The following is an 11,495-nucleotide window of genomic DNA, read 5'->3' on the forward strand; positions in this document are numbered from 1 at the left end:
AAGGTGGAATGACCTGCCTAACGACCTAAGACATACTACAAATTACCTTCAGTTTCGAAAAAAAACTGAAAACACACCTCTTCCCTAAATCATGTGTGCAGGTTACAAAAGTGTACAAAGTACAAGTAGAGGTATAATACTGCAATAAATGGAGGACACTCAAACACAAGAACAAACGTTACGTAGGCAATGGTGGCACTTGTGCAAGTATCAAAAGCAAACAAAATGTAAGAGGTAACAAACCAGCGTGTTACAAGAGAAAAAAGTGACATGTGCATGTTACAAAAGAGTACCAAACACAGGTAAAAGGGTAATACTGCAAAAAATGGCAGACTCTCAAACCACAAGAACACACTGGGAAGGCACTTCCATAGTCATGGAGAATAGAAATTTTCTATATAAAAGGTCTTCCTTCAGATAATAGAGAGGGCATGAATTACCTTTGGAAGTGTCTTTGAAGGAGGAGAACTTTGAGTTCAGTTTTGAAGGCCTGGGAGGAGGTGGTGGTCCGGAGCTGAGGCGGAAGTGAGCTCCAGATTCTCACTGCGTTGCCTGAAAAGGATTGGGCCATCGATCTTTCCTTCTTGAAAGTGGGAGGTTCAAGCAGTAGATTTTCCGCATTTCGTGAAGGTCTAGAGCCTCCAGAGAGTTTCAGTTTATTCGCCAGGTAGCGAGGAGAGGAGGAGTGCAAGGCTTTGTGGGTGATGCAGGCAGTCTTGTAGATAGATCTTGCCTCGATGGGAAGCCAGCGGAGGGTGGATAACATGGGTGTGATGTGGTCGCTTCTTTTGGCCCCATAAATGAAACGAGCTGCTGAATGGAGAACAGATTTAAGGGGGGACAGGTGGGATTTGGGGAGGCCAGTAAGAAGAGCATTGCAGTAGTCCAGTTTGGAGAGGACCAGCGATTGGACCAGGGTTTTAAGGTCATGCTCCGGGAAGAAGTGACGAATCCCCCAAAGAAGGCGCAGTTGGTATCGAGCAGACTTTGCAATTGAATTAATGTGGGAGAGTTGATTGAGTTTTGTGTCGAGTATGACACCAAGGGATTTTGCGGGAGGCAGTGGAGGGGCGCGGAATCAAACAAGGCAGTGGATAACACCAGGAGACAACTGAACATTGCAATGCACAAATTCTGCAAGACCAACGGGTTGGAATCCATCAGACATGGTTTGATCCACCCTGGACGCCCAGAATTGTATGGCCAGGACGGGGTCCATCTTTCTGAGGAAGGGTTGAGAGTCTTTTGGAATAACCTGTGTGGCGCAATGGCTCTTGCAGGTTGTAGATAAAAAAAAAAGTAAAACATTATCTTGTGGGGGGAGCCGCAGTAAGACGTTAGCCTCCCTGCGGCGTGGCGGAAATTGGTACAATCATTGGCTAAGGAGACACACCGACAGAATGGTGTGTAGGAGGAGGGCCACTCACTTTGGGATGCCGCACGGCAGGGTGAGATGGCCACGCCAAGGAGGGGAGTAGCAAAAGGAGACGGCGCTCGAGGCCGTAACTCGGCCGGACGGCAGGGCGCAAAATGTAGCGAGTTGGGGGCCTAACTCCAGAGAGAAGCTACCCCTCCACTACACGCAGAGGGCGTGGGTGACCAACCAAATGGTGGTCCCAGAAGTAACCCGACAAAGAGGACTACCAAGGACTAACAAAAGAACTGGTTTGCGGGCCATTTACGAACTGAATGTACCACAATATAATCTGCACGGTATGATGATGGCATGTATGATTTATGACCAACATATGGCAGCTCACAAATGACCAATGTAGAACCAGTATATGTATAATCCTAATAAAACTGCGGCCAACAACGACTACAACATCTACACTCCTTGTTGGCTAACTGTTATTGGGATGGCAGGGTGGCGGGTGGTGGAAGATGTCTCCCACGGAATTGGCGCAGTGCGAGGGTTATGTACTTTTGAGCTATTTAAGTTTATTTACCCAATTAAATCTCTCGAAGGTACACCCCACTTGTTCCTTGTTTACCATTTTTTGATCCAAACAGTGACTTTCAGGTAAAAAAAAAACTCACCAAAGAAAACATCGACATCGTTTTCCCAACAAAAGTACTTCGTTAGTCTTTTGCTGAATGCAAATGAACATTCTGCCGTAAAAAGGCCTACAAAAAGAGATGCTTGGAGGCAGACATTTATATTTATATATAATTACACATTTAGTCTACCTAATGCTCACCAGTTGCTCCATTCAGAAACAATCTTTTTTTTAAGGTGTCACTTTTAAAAATATATATATTTAGTAGGCCCAACTCTTCTCTATCACTGCTGTTTTTTCTTTTTCATGGATATTAAATGCGTGTCCTATTGCATTGGAAATGCTTTGTGTTTCTTCTTTTGTGTCCTTCGGAATCTTCCCCTATGCCATATTATTTCATGTCTCCTGTTCCATGAAATGTGCCTGTCACCGAAACAGGGGGCTGCGATGTTAGGAATGTTAATATGTGAATTAAGGTGTCAAGCCAGGTGAACCGTTTAGCGTGACAAAAACGCAACTCGCTGTGTCCGATTTCGCCATGTAGGACAGCAATTTCTTTTTCGTGGACAGCCTGTGAGATCGACCCCAGTGCAACCACTCGGGTTATCCTACAGAGTTCATTGTGAGAATGTAAGATATGTGTGCCACTTGGGGTGTATGGCATTTCAATAAGCCTTGTGAATAAGCCTTGTGTCTCACAATAACCCTTCGGTGTACTAACCTCAGAGGAGAACATAGACCGACATGTCTAAGCCAATCTTCATTGGGTCTGGCATCACAGCACACCTGTTGCAGTGGCCTATTGTTTGTATTTGTAGGGTTCGGTTGCACTGTGCATGCGAAATCTCTTGTAAATAAAACAAACATTTGCAATGCAATAGGTCTCGCATTTACGCGAGTTTAGGCTATATTACATTGTAAATGACAATGCCTTTAATTTATGTTTCAAAAACCAGAACATAAATAAAAGGCATTGTCATTTGCAATGCCAAAAGCTTAAGCTCGGGTAAATGCGAGACCTTGTTGCATCACAAATGCGTGTTGAAAATGCGAGCAATGGGCTTTGCCTGGCTGTACAGGGCGTAGGGAAGCAGGAACAGTACAGTACCCAGGAGCTGCGCTGTGCCAAGATTTCAGCCAATCAAACGCGGCGCACTGGTAGCACGTGGAGACCCCAGAGCTTTAAACGGACTTTGAAAAGTCTAGGTTGTCACTTGACACATCCATTATTAAACCAGCAAGGGAGTTACTAAGTAAAAACATTTGATTGAGAGGTTTAGCTACATTATTCTGGATATGTGTTTATATATATGTGTTTATTTGTTATGATTCTCACGTGAAACCTGCACTAGATGTGGCTGCATTTCCCACTCCACCAGTTAACACTGCTAACTGTTTTCATATTATACAATAGCCACCCGTGGGTGACAGTTCGGTAATGCACCTCTAAATAAAGTTAGGAGGCAGAAACGCATCCTGGGCTTGCAGGAAGTATCCAGGTACGAGGTGCCATCACCAATTGTTTTCTAAGGACTCCAAGAAGAAGAGAAAAAAACGAGTCTGTCTGGGGAGATCACTTTGTAGCCTACGGGAAACAATTTTACCACCTCAGCCACCTGTACCCGAGAGGCTCAGTGGGCTGTTGTGTCCAAAGCAGAGTTCCCTTCTTTATCTTCACGCACGTATGTCTTCATTACTTTAACTTGTGCGGCGCCTTTGTCTATGCGCTAGCCACGCGGATGAAAAGTGATAAATGCCTACCTTACGGTGCCGGATCCTCCCTCTGCATCATCCACTATCGGGGGTATCGGCACGAGATGAGGCACCCGTCTCAACCGGAGACTGCCCCCCCAGACTGAGTTGCTCTGTCCCCGGACAGAGTGCGCCCTCCCGGCACGGGTGGTCAAGAGAGGCTTTCTGCCCCGGGCTGCCCTGCCGATCGCCGTTGTGCCTCAGAGCCGGAGTCCTGGCTGTGTCCTTCCCCGTTCCGATGTCGCCCCCGTCGCTTTCAGCAGAGCGAGCACCCTGGACACTGCGGGCGGGAGTATGCTTGTGCTGTCTGTCTGTCCTCTTCCTGGTTGTGCCCCGGGGCCCTCCGCCTGGCTTGCTCCTCGGTTAGTCAGCTGGCTGCCTGGCTGCACTGCCTCCTGCTCAGCTTCCTGGCGCAGGCTGCTCACACGCAGAGCTGGCCTCTGTCCCTCGGTCATAGGGGGAGGGGTCGTAATCCACCGAGGGATCATTGACTGACTGCACTTTCAGGAGGCAGTCGCTGTGCACCTTGCTGCATCGTAAGAAGCAGGCACAGGGTCCCACTGCAGTGCAGCCTGTCTGCCCTGCTATGATACATCCTGTCACTTTTGGCCTTTTCTAATGAAAGTACCAAATATGTCAGACTTTATATATGTACCATTTGCCTGTGCCCCCATTTCTTTATCTAAATTCACTATGTCTCCTACAGGTCGCATGTTTATAGTATCACCGTGCGTCCGCTCTGCATAAATACATATTGTCTGCTGTTATGTTCAGTGTATGTATAGTCTATGATTCCACAAACACTGAATTCAGTAAAGTTTATATGTCCTGCTGTATTCGTGCTTAAAAGCACCATCTGTAATGCTGTATGCAGTGTTTTACTCTATTCTATGCACCCTGCCTGCCCTGATATAGGTATTCTACATGCCCGGTTAAATGCATAATCAAATGAACTATACAAGCCGCACGTTCTACTCTATACACCGTATCTGCGAAATGCACAATATCTGTACTGCAACATACACGTTTAAAGATGGTTGTTACATGCATCATGTTAGTCTGTCACTCCATGTGCACTTGCCTCCTTTTATATGCACACAATTGTCCTTAAAATATGCACTCTTCCAGTAGTGCTATATGCATTCAGTCTACCTTGCTATACACCGCGTGTGTTATGATATATGGACATTGTTTGTCGTGCAATTTGCACAGGCTACCTGCTACCTCGTTGTCCTATTCTCACCTTCTTCTGTGTTGTTACATACACTCCATCCTGCAATTTGGTGTGTGTTTCTCTAGCTACAAGAACCCTGCCCGTCACAAATTTCCCATATCACGCACAGGCAAGCTGCAGGTACCGTTCGGCCTAGCTGCGCAAGGTTACTCCCCGCCCCAAAGCCTAACGAACGCCCCAAACCCCTCCACAACCTGAAACTTGCATCAAAACAATATAGGGGGTGGGTCACCAGCGCCTCTCGTCTCCATAGCGACAGCCAATCGTAGCGCGGCATTCAAACCTCTAACTTGACGTGTTGGAGCTACTGCGCTCAGTCAGGCAGTCTCGCCTCTTAGAGACTACTAGAGCAAGCGAAGGCACGTGCTGCTCTTCTTTACCGCCTCTCTTGGCACAGATCTGGTACTACAAACGTATAACCAAATAATTATGTGCTGAAAGTCTCTGGTGTCCTCTTGCGGCGGGTAGTCAGTACTAAACCCTGACAAGCAGAGGACTCGCGCGTTATTCCTCAGTTTTAGGAAAGGCCGCTCTGACAGCTTGGCCTCGTTTTGTTATTTATTTATGCGTTTTTATATAGCGCGGACTTTACCCGGAGGTGTCAGAGCGCTTCACAAAAAGAACAGTAATGATACATGAGGAGAAAATTACAAGTGAACAAATTGCAAAAACAAAGGTTAAGTTACATGAGGCAAAAGTGACAATAGTGAGCAAACAAAATACAAGAGGTAGCAAACGGTACATTACAGGAGGAAAAAGTGATATGTGTACAGGTTACAAAAACGTACAAAGTATAGAGGTATAATACTGCAATAAATGGCAGACACTCCAGCACAAGAACAAACGTTACGTAGGCAATGATAGCACTTGTGAAAGTGCTGCAGCGGGACTCTAAAAATAAATTCTAAATCAACATTGCTATTTCGGGGCCCATTACACTGCACACTTTCTCTGTTCATTTATCTTGACTTATTTATTTATTTATTTGTGTCTTTTGTAAAGCGCGCAGCTGCCCCAACGGGGCGTCCCGACGCTAATGAATCTGAAAGCAGTGGGCACATGAAACAGATTATTGATCAAAAAGATGGGTTTTGAGGGCCTTGCGGAATAGAGATTCAGATTGACAGGCTCGGAGGGATAAAGGGAGCTTATTCCATTGCTGAGAGGTGCAAACTTCAAAAGTTTTCCCTCCCTTTCGGGTTTTCTTAAACCTAGGGGTGACTAGAAGAAGCTGGGAGTTTGAGCGTAGTGATCTGGCGTTGTGATAGGGACGTAAGCAGGTTTTAAGATAAGCCGGGCCTATGCCCTGCGTAGCCCTGTATGCCAATGTCATGGCTTTAAATTGACATCTTTTATTTATGGGCAGCCAGTGCAATTTACGGAGATGCGGGGTAATATGATGTCTGGGAGGAATACCCTCCACCAAATGAGCCGCCGCATTCTGGACCGTCTGGAGTCTGTTACATAGACCGGCTGTAATGCCTATATACAGTGCATTGGCATAATCGAGATGGGAGATTATCAGGGCGTGAACCACTGTTTTTCGACAGTCAGTGGGCAAATAGATAATGAGTCTTTTTATTGTTCTAATCTTTGCAAAGCAAGATCCTTCTACAGTTTGCACCTGGCCTTCAAAGGTAAGCTGGTTGTCCCAGCGAACCCCGAGGTTCCGTACTGAGTCTTTTGGTACAGGGGCTTGACTCAAGTCGTCTGGCCACCACAAATTGGATGACAGTGGGGATGGAGTGTTAAAAAACAGGACCTCTGTTTTCCCCGCATTAAGCTCGAGGGAATTTGAGTCCATCCATCTTGATATGTTCCTGAGGCAGGTTTTCATTAGATCCAATGCCTACGCAGTGGGCTCTTCGAAGGTGAAAAGGAGCTGGATATCGTCCGTCTAGGAAGTGGTTTTAACTCCAGCCTGAGCAATCATTTCAGCCAGCGGGGTGAAATAGACATTAAAGAGGAGCGGGCTCAGGGAAGAGCCCTGAGGAACTCCCCACTTGAGTGGTCTGGCAGCGGATGTGAAAGGGGGAGTATAGACCTGCTGAGTGCGTTCTGATAAAAAGGAGGCGATCCACTTCGGCACAGTACCCCCTATTCCCAGAGTTGCCAGTCTCTTCAACAGGATCTTATGAGAGACGGTGTCGAATGCTGCCGAAAGATCAAGCAGCACCAATGATAGAGCGTGCAGGTCACCCGACTAACTTTTGTCATCTGATAAAGCACACTTGGGCCCATAAAATATTTTCACTATACTTTAATCAGGTAACCTACACACTTTTATCAGCAATTCAGTTTCATTACTTTTCTATTTTCCGTGTGCCTGACTTACCAATCCTCGTTACAGGTACCTAAGATCACAACGGATCAGGGAGCTAGCTGTGGGACAAATAGACAAGTACTAGTACCATTCACAATTTCATTCAATATATGTACTTTTATAATGACCACAACACTCAGGAAGTTTTGAAAACCTTTATCTAATTCTCTTCATCATCAAATGCCATGAGCATGAAATTTACACAGATCAGACTATCTATAACTAGAATTAGAAATATTGTATAGCTATGAATGAGAATAAGAATCATTTAGAAATCAGAACTAAAGGAAAGGAAAAATAAGGAACATGCTATTATAATTTGATGGACTTTCACAATTGTACTAAAGGTGGGTAAAGAAAGGGAACATACTAAATCAAGGTTTACTTTCGAAATTCACTAACGGTTCAGAGAAACTAAATTTATGCAATTTGATTTATCAAGATATGCTTATTTTCTATAGGGAGGGCAAAAATGGAACATACTATATATGCAGACAAATCAATAATAGACTAAAGGTAGGGAGAAAAGTGGAACATGCTAATAGACAAATTTGCATGAAAATCTTATTTATAGAGAGACAGGGAAAGGACGTAGGCAATTATGCTTTGTTCGAGACAAGCACAGTTTAGATAGACAAACACCCACATAGAGTATATTTACCTAGTATAGTTTTGGAGACTAACCCTGGCCACGGGTCAGTTTGGAAAAGGCGGGAAAGGACCCTCAAGGCTTAGGTTGCCAGTAGGCGAGCAGGGACGGCTCATGGACAATCAGGACAGGATAACCCCAGGATTTGGATCATGACCGGGCTCACAAAAGGGTACAACCAACACCTGCAGCTTCGGATGCAACGCCTGCGCTACTCCCTCTCTGCAAGGAATCTGCCAATAACCCATATTGGGTTCTCGAATCTCCCAGCAAAGTGCTTCGCCAGCACTTAAGGTTCCCAAAACCCCGACTGGGTCTGTGAAAAATACGGACAGAGTGCTCCGCAGCTCTCTGTATCAGTCACCTATAGAGTTCGTTGGGTCAGTGACAGGTCAGCTATTCGGACAAGTCGGACAACTTCTCTAGCTAAACCTAGGCTAGTTATACTGTTTTCGGGGTCAGTGTACCACCCACCAATGTTACAAATGAAAGGATCCCCAAGTTCTGATTGGGCAAAAGAGGTGGTTAGGTCATAACACAAAGTCAAAGTCAAAGTCAAATGATTTATATAGCGCGCTACATACCCAGAGGGTCTCAAGGCGCTTGAAGAAAGGAGGGGAATTACTTGTCGAATATCCAAGTTTTAAGTTGTTTTCTGAATGCTAGGTGGTTCTGAGTGAGGCGAAGGTGAGTGGGAAGTGAGTTCCAGGTTTTAGCTGCCAGGTAGGAGAAGGATCTACCTCCCATGGTGGTTTTGTTGATGCGAGGTACAGTGGCCAGGGCTTGGTTGGAGGATCGTAGCTGGCGGGAGGGGGTGTAGAAGGCAAGACGTGAGTTGAGGCATTCGGGTCCAAGTTCGTAAAGTGCTTTGTGCGCGTGGGTTAGGAGGCGGAAAGTAATCCTCTTATTGACGGGGAGCCAGTGGAGGTTTTTCAGGTGACCAGAGATGTGGTCTTTACGCGGGATGTCTAGTATGAGTCTGGCTGAAGCGTTCTGGATGCGTTGGAGTTTTTTCTGGAGTTTTGCGGTGGTACCGGCGTATAGGGTGTTTCCGTAGTCCAGGCGACTCGTGACCAGTGCGTGGGTGACCGTTTTTCTAGTTTCGGTGGGGATCCAGCGAAATGTTTTTTTGAGCATGCGAAGAATGTTGAAGCAAGATGATGAAACGGCGTTGACTTGTCTGTTCATAGAGAGTGAGGAGTCCAGGATGACGCCCAGGTTACGTGCGTGGTCCGTCGGGATCGGTGCTTTTCCCAGGGCCTCTGGCCACCAAGAGTCATCCCAGGCGGAGGGGGAGGTACCCAGGATAAGGACTTCTGTTTTGTCTGAGTTCAGTTTCAGACGGCTGTGCTTCATCCACTCGGCTACTTCTTTCATTCCTTCATGTAGGTTGGTTTTGGCAGTGTTAGGGTCTCTGGTGAGTGATAGGATCAGTTGAGTGTCGTCAGCGTAGGAGATGATGTTGAGGTTGTGTTGGCGTGCGATGGCCGCGAGGGGGCTCATGTATACGTTGAAGAGGGTGGGGCTGAGTGAAGATCCTTGTGGCACGCCGCAGATGACTTCAGTGGCCTCTGACTTGAATGGTGGGAGGCGGACTCTCTGGGTTCTTCCGGTGAGGAACGATGTGATCCATTCCAGTGCTTTTCCTTGGATTCCGATGTTATTGAGGCGCTGTAATAGGGTGCTATGACAGACTGTGTCGAAGGCTGCGGAGAGGTCGAGGAGGATGAGGGCGACTGTGTCTCCATTGTCCAGTAGAGTTCGAATGTCGTCTGTTGCTGCGATGAGGGCGGTCTCAGTGCTGTGTTTGGCTCGGAAGCCAGACTGTGAGGAGTCGAGGGATTTGTTGGTTTCGAGGAAGGCGGCGAGCTGGTTGTTGACAGCTTTCTCGATGACTTTGGCCGGGAATGGAAGGAGCGAGATGGGGCGGTAGTTTTTGAGTTCGGTGGGGTCAGCTGTGGGTTTTTTCAGAAGGGCGCTGAGTTCAGCGTGTTTCCAGCTTTCCGGGAAGGTGGCGGAGTTGAGGGAGCGGTTGATGACGTCTCGGAGGTGTGGTGCTATGATGGAGTCTGCTTTGTTGAAGATGTGGGGGATCCTGAGTGGATGGAGTTCATCAGGCGGATGGTGTCCTCAGTGGAGATTGTGTTCCAGTCATTAAGGATGTTCAGGGGGGGTGAGGGTGTGGCAGAAGGATGGGTGGGTTGGTCTCCGGGTTGGTTGTCGAAGCTGTTATGGATGTCTGCGATTTTGTTGTGGAAGAATGAAGCTAGGGAGTCGCAGAGGGCTTGGGAGGGGGTGATGTCATTGGAGTTGGCAGTGGGGTTGGTAAACTCTTTGACGATGTTGAATAACTCCTTGCAGTTGTGGGCATTGTTGTCTAGTCGATCTTTGAATGCAACTTTCTTGGCAGATCGGATAAGTTGGTGGCGTATGCGGGTGGCGTTTTTGAAGGCGTCCTTGGTGCTGGTGTTTGGTTCTTTTTTCCAGGCCTTCTCGAGGGAACGACAGAGTTTCTTAGATTTCTTAAGATCATCGTTGAACCAGGGGGCGTTTTTGCTGCCTAGTTTGATTTGACGTTTTTTCAACGGTGCTAGGATGTCGGCGCTGTTGGATAGCCATTAGGTGAGGTTAATGGCTGCTTGGTCGGGGTTTGAGGAGTGGGCAGGGGGGTTTTGGAGAAGCGATGAGGAGATCTGGTCGATGGTGATTTTGTTCCAGTTTCTTCGCAGAGTAGGTTGAGGATGGTTGTGGGTTGTGGTCTTATTGTAGATAAAGTGAACGCAGCTGTGGTCCGTCCAATGGAGAGCTGTGGTGTGACTGAAGGAGACATGTTTGCTGGAGGTGAAGATAGGGTCGAGTGTGTGACCTGCAATGTGGGTGGGGGTAGTGACAAGTTGTCTGAGTCCGAGGTTAGCGAGGTTGTCCAGAAGGGTGGCGGCGTTGCTGTCATTGCTCTTTTCCAGGTGAAAGTTGAGGTCTCCCAGTAGAATGTATTCCTCGGAGGGGAGGGCGTGTGGGGTGATAAAGTCAGTGATGTCGTCACTGAATTGTGCACGGGGTCCTGGAGGTCGGTAGAGGAGGGTGCCTCTGAGTGTGGTCTTGGGGTCGGTGTGGATCTGGAAGTGAAGGTGTTCGGTGTTGGCAAGGTTGACGTCTGAACTGGTTGAGATGTGGATGGAATTTTTATGGACGATAGCGATGCCTCCTCCAGTATGGTCGGTGCGGTCCTTACGGATGATCTTGTAGCCTTCCGGGATGGCAATGGTGATGTCTGGGGCTGATGAGGCGTTCATCCATGTTTCTGTTAGGAAGGCGACGTCCGGTGAGATGGTGTCTAGTAGATTCCAGAGGTCGATGGCGTGCCTGTGGACTGAGCGGGTGTTGAGCAGGATGCATTGTAGGTGGTTGGTGTCAGATGTCTGTTTTGTGTTTGTGGATGAGGAGTTGGTCTTGGTGCCGTCGAACTTGCAGGAGTTGCAGGAGAAGGGTCCATGGGTGTGTCCAGGAGCGGCTTGGACGCAGTTGGGGGGTCGGCCG

General features: G+C 47.4%; 1 protein-coding gene across 2 annotated transcripts in view; it reads right to left on the reverse strand.

Moving 5' to 3' along the window:
• The window catches only part of IGSF9 (immunoglobulin superfamily member 9), a 517,703-nt gene extending 513,516 nt beyond the window's left edge, over positions 1-4,187 (reverse strand). Inside the window, exon 1 of one of the 2 annotated variants that reach the window (XM_086945078.1) lies at positions 3,762-4,187. The gene's annotated coding sequence lies outside the window, so the exon portion shown is untranslated. The remainder of the gene's footprint in view (positions 1-3,761) is intronic. The other variant, XM_086945079.1, reaches the window with a different exon arrangement.
• Between the last annotated feature and the right edge of the window lie 7,308 nt (positions 4,188-11,495).

This window comes from Lissotriton vulgaris, chromosome 12 (assembly GCF_964263255.1).
Source record: "Lissotriton vulgaris chromosome 12, aLisVul1.2, whole genome shotgun sequence".
NCBI lineage: Eukaryota > Metazoa > Chordata > Amphibia > Caudata > Salamandridae > Lissotriton > Lissotriton vulgaris.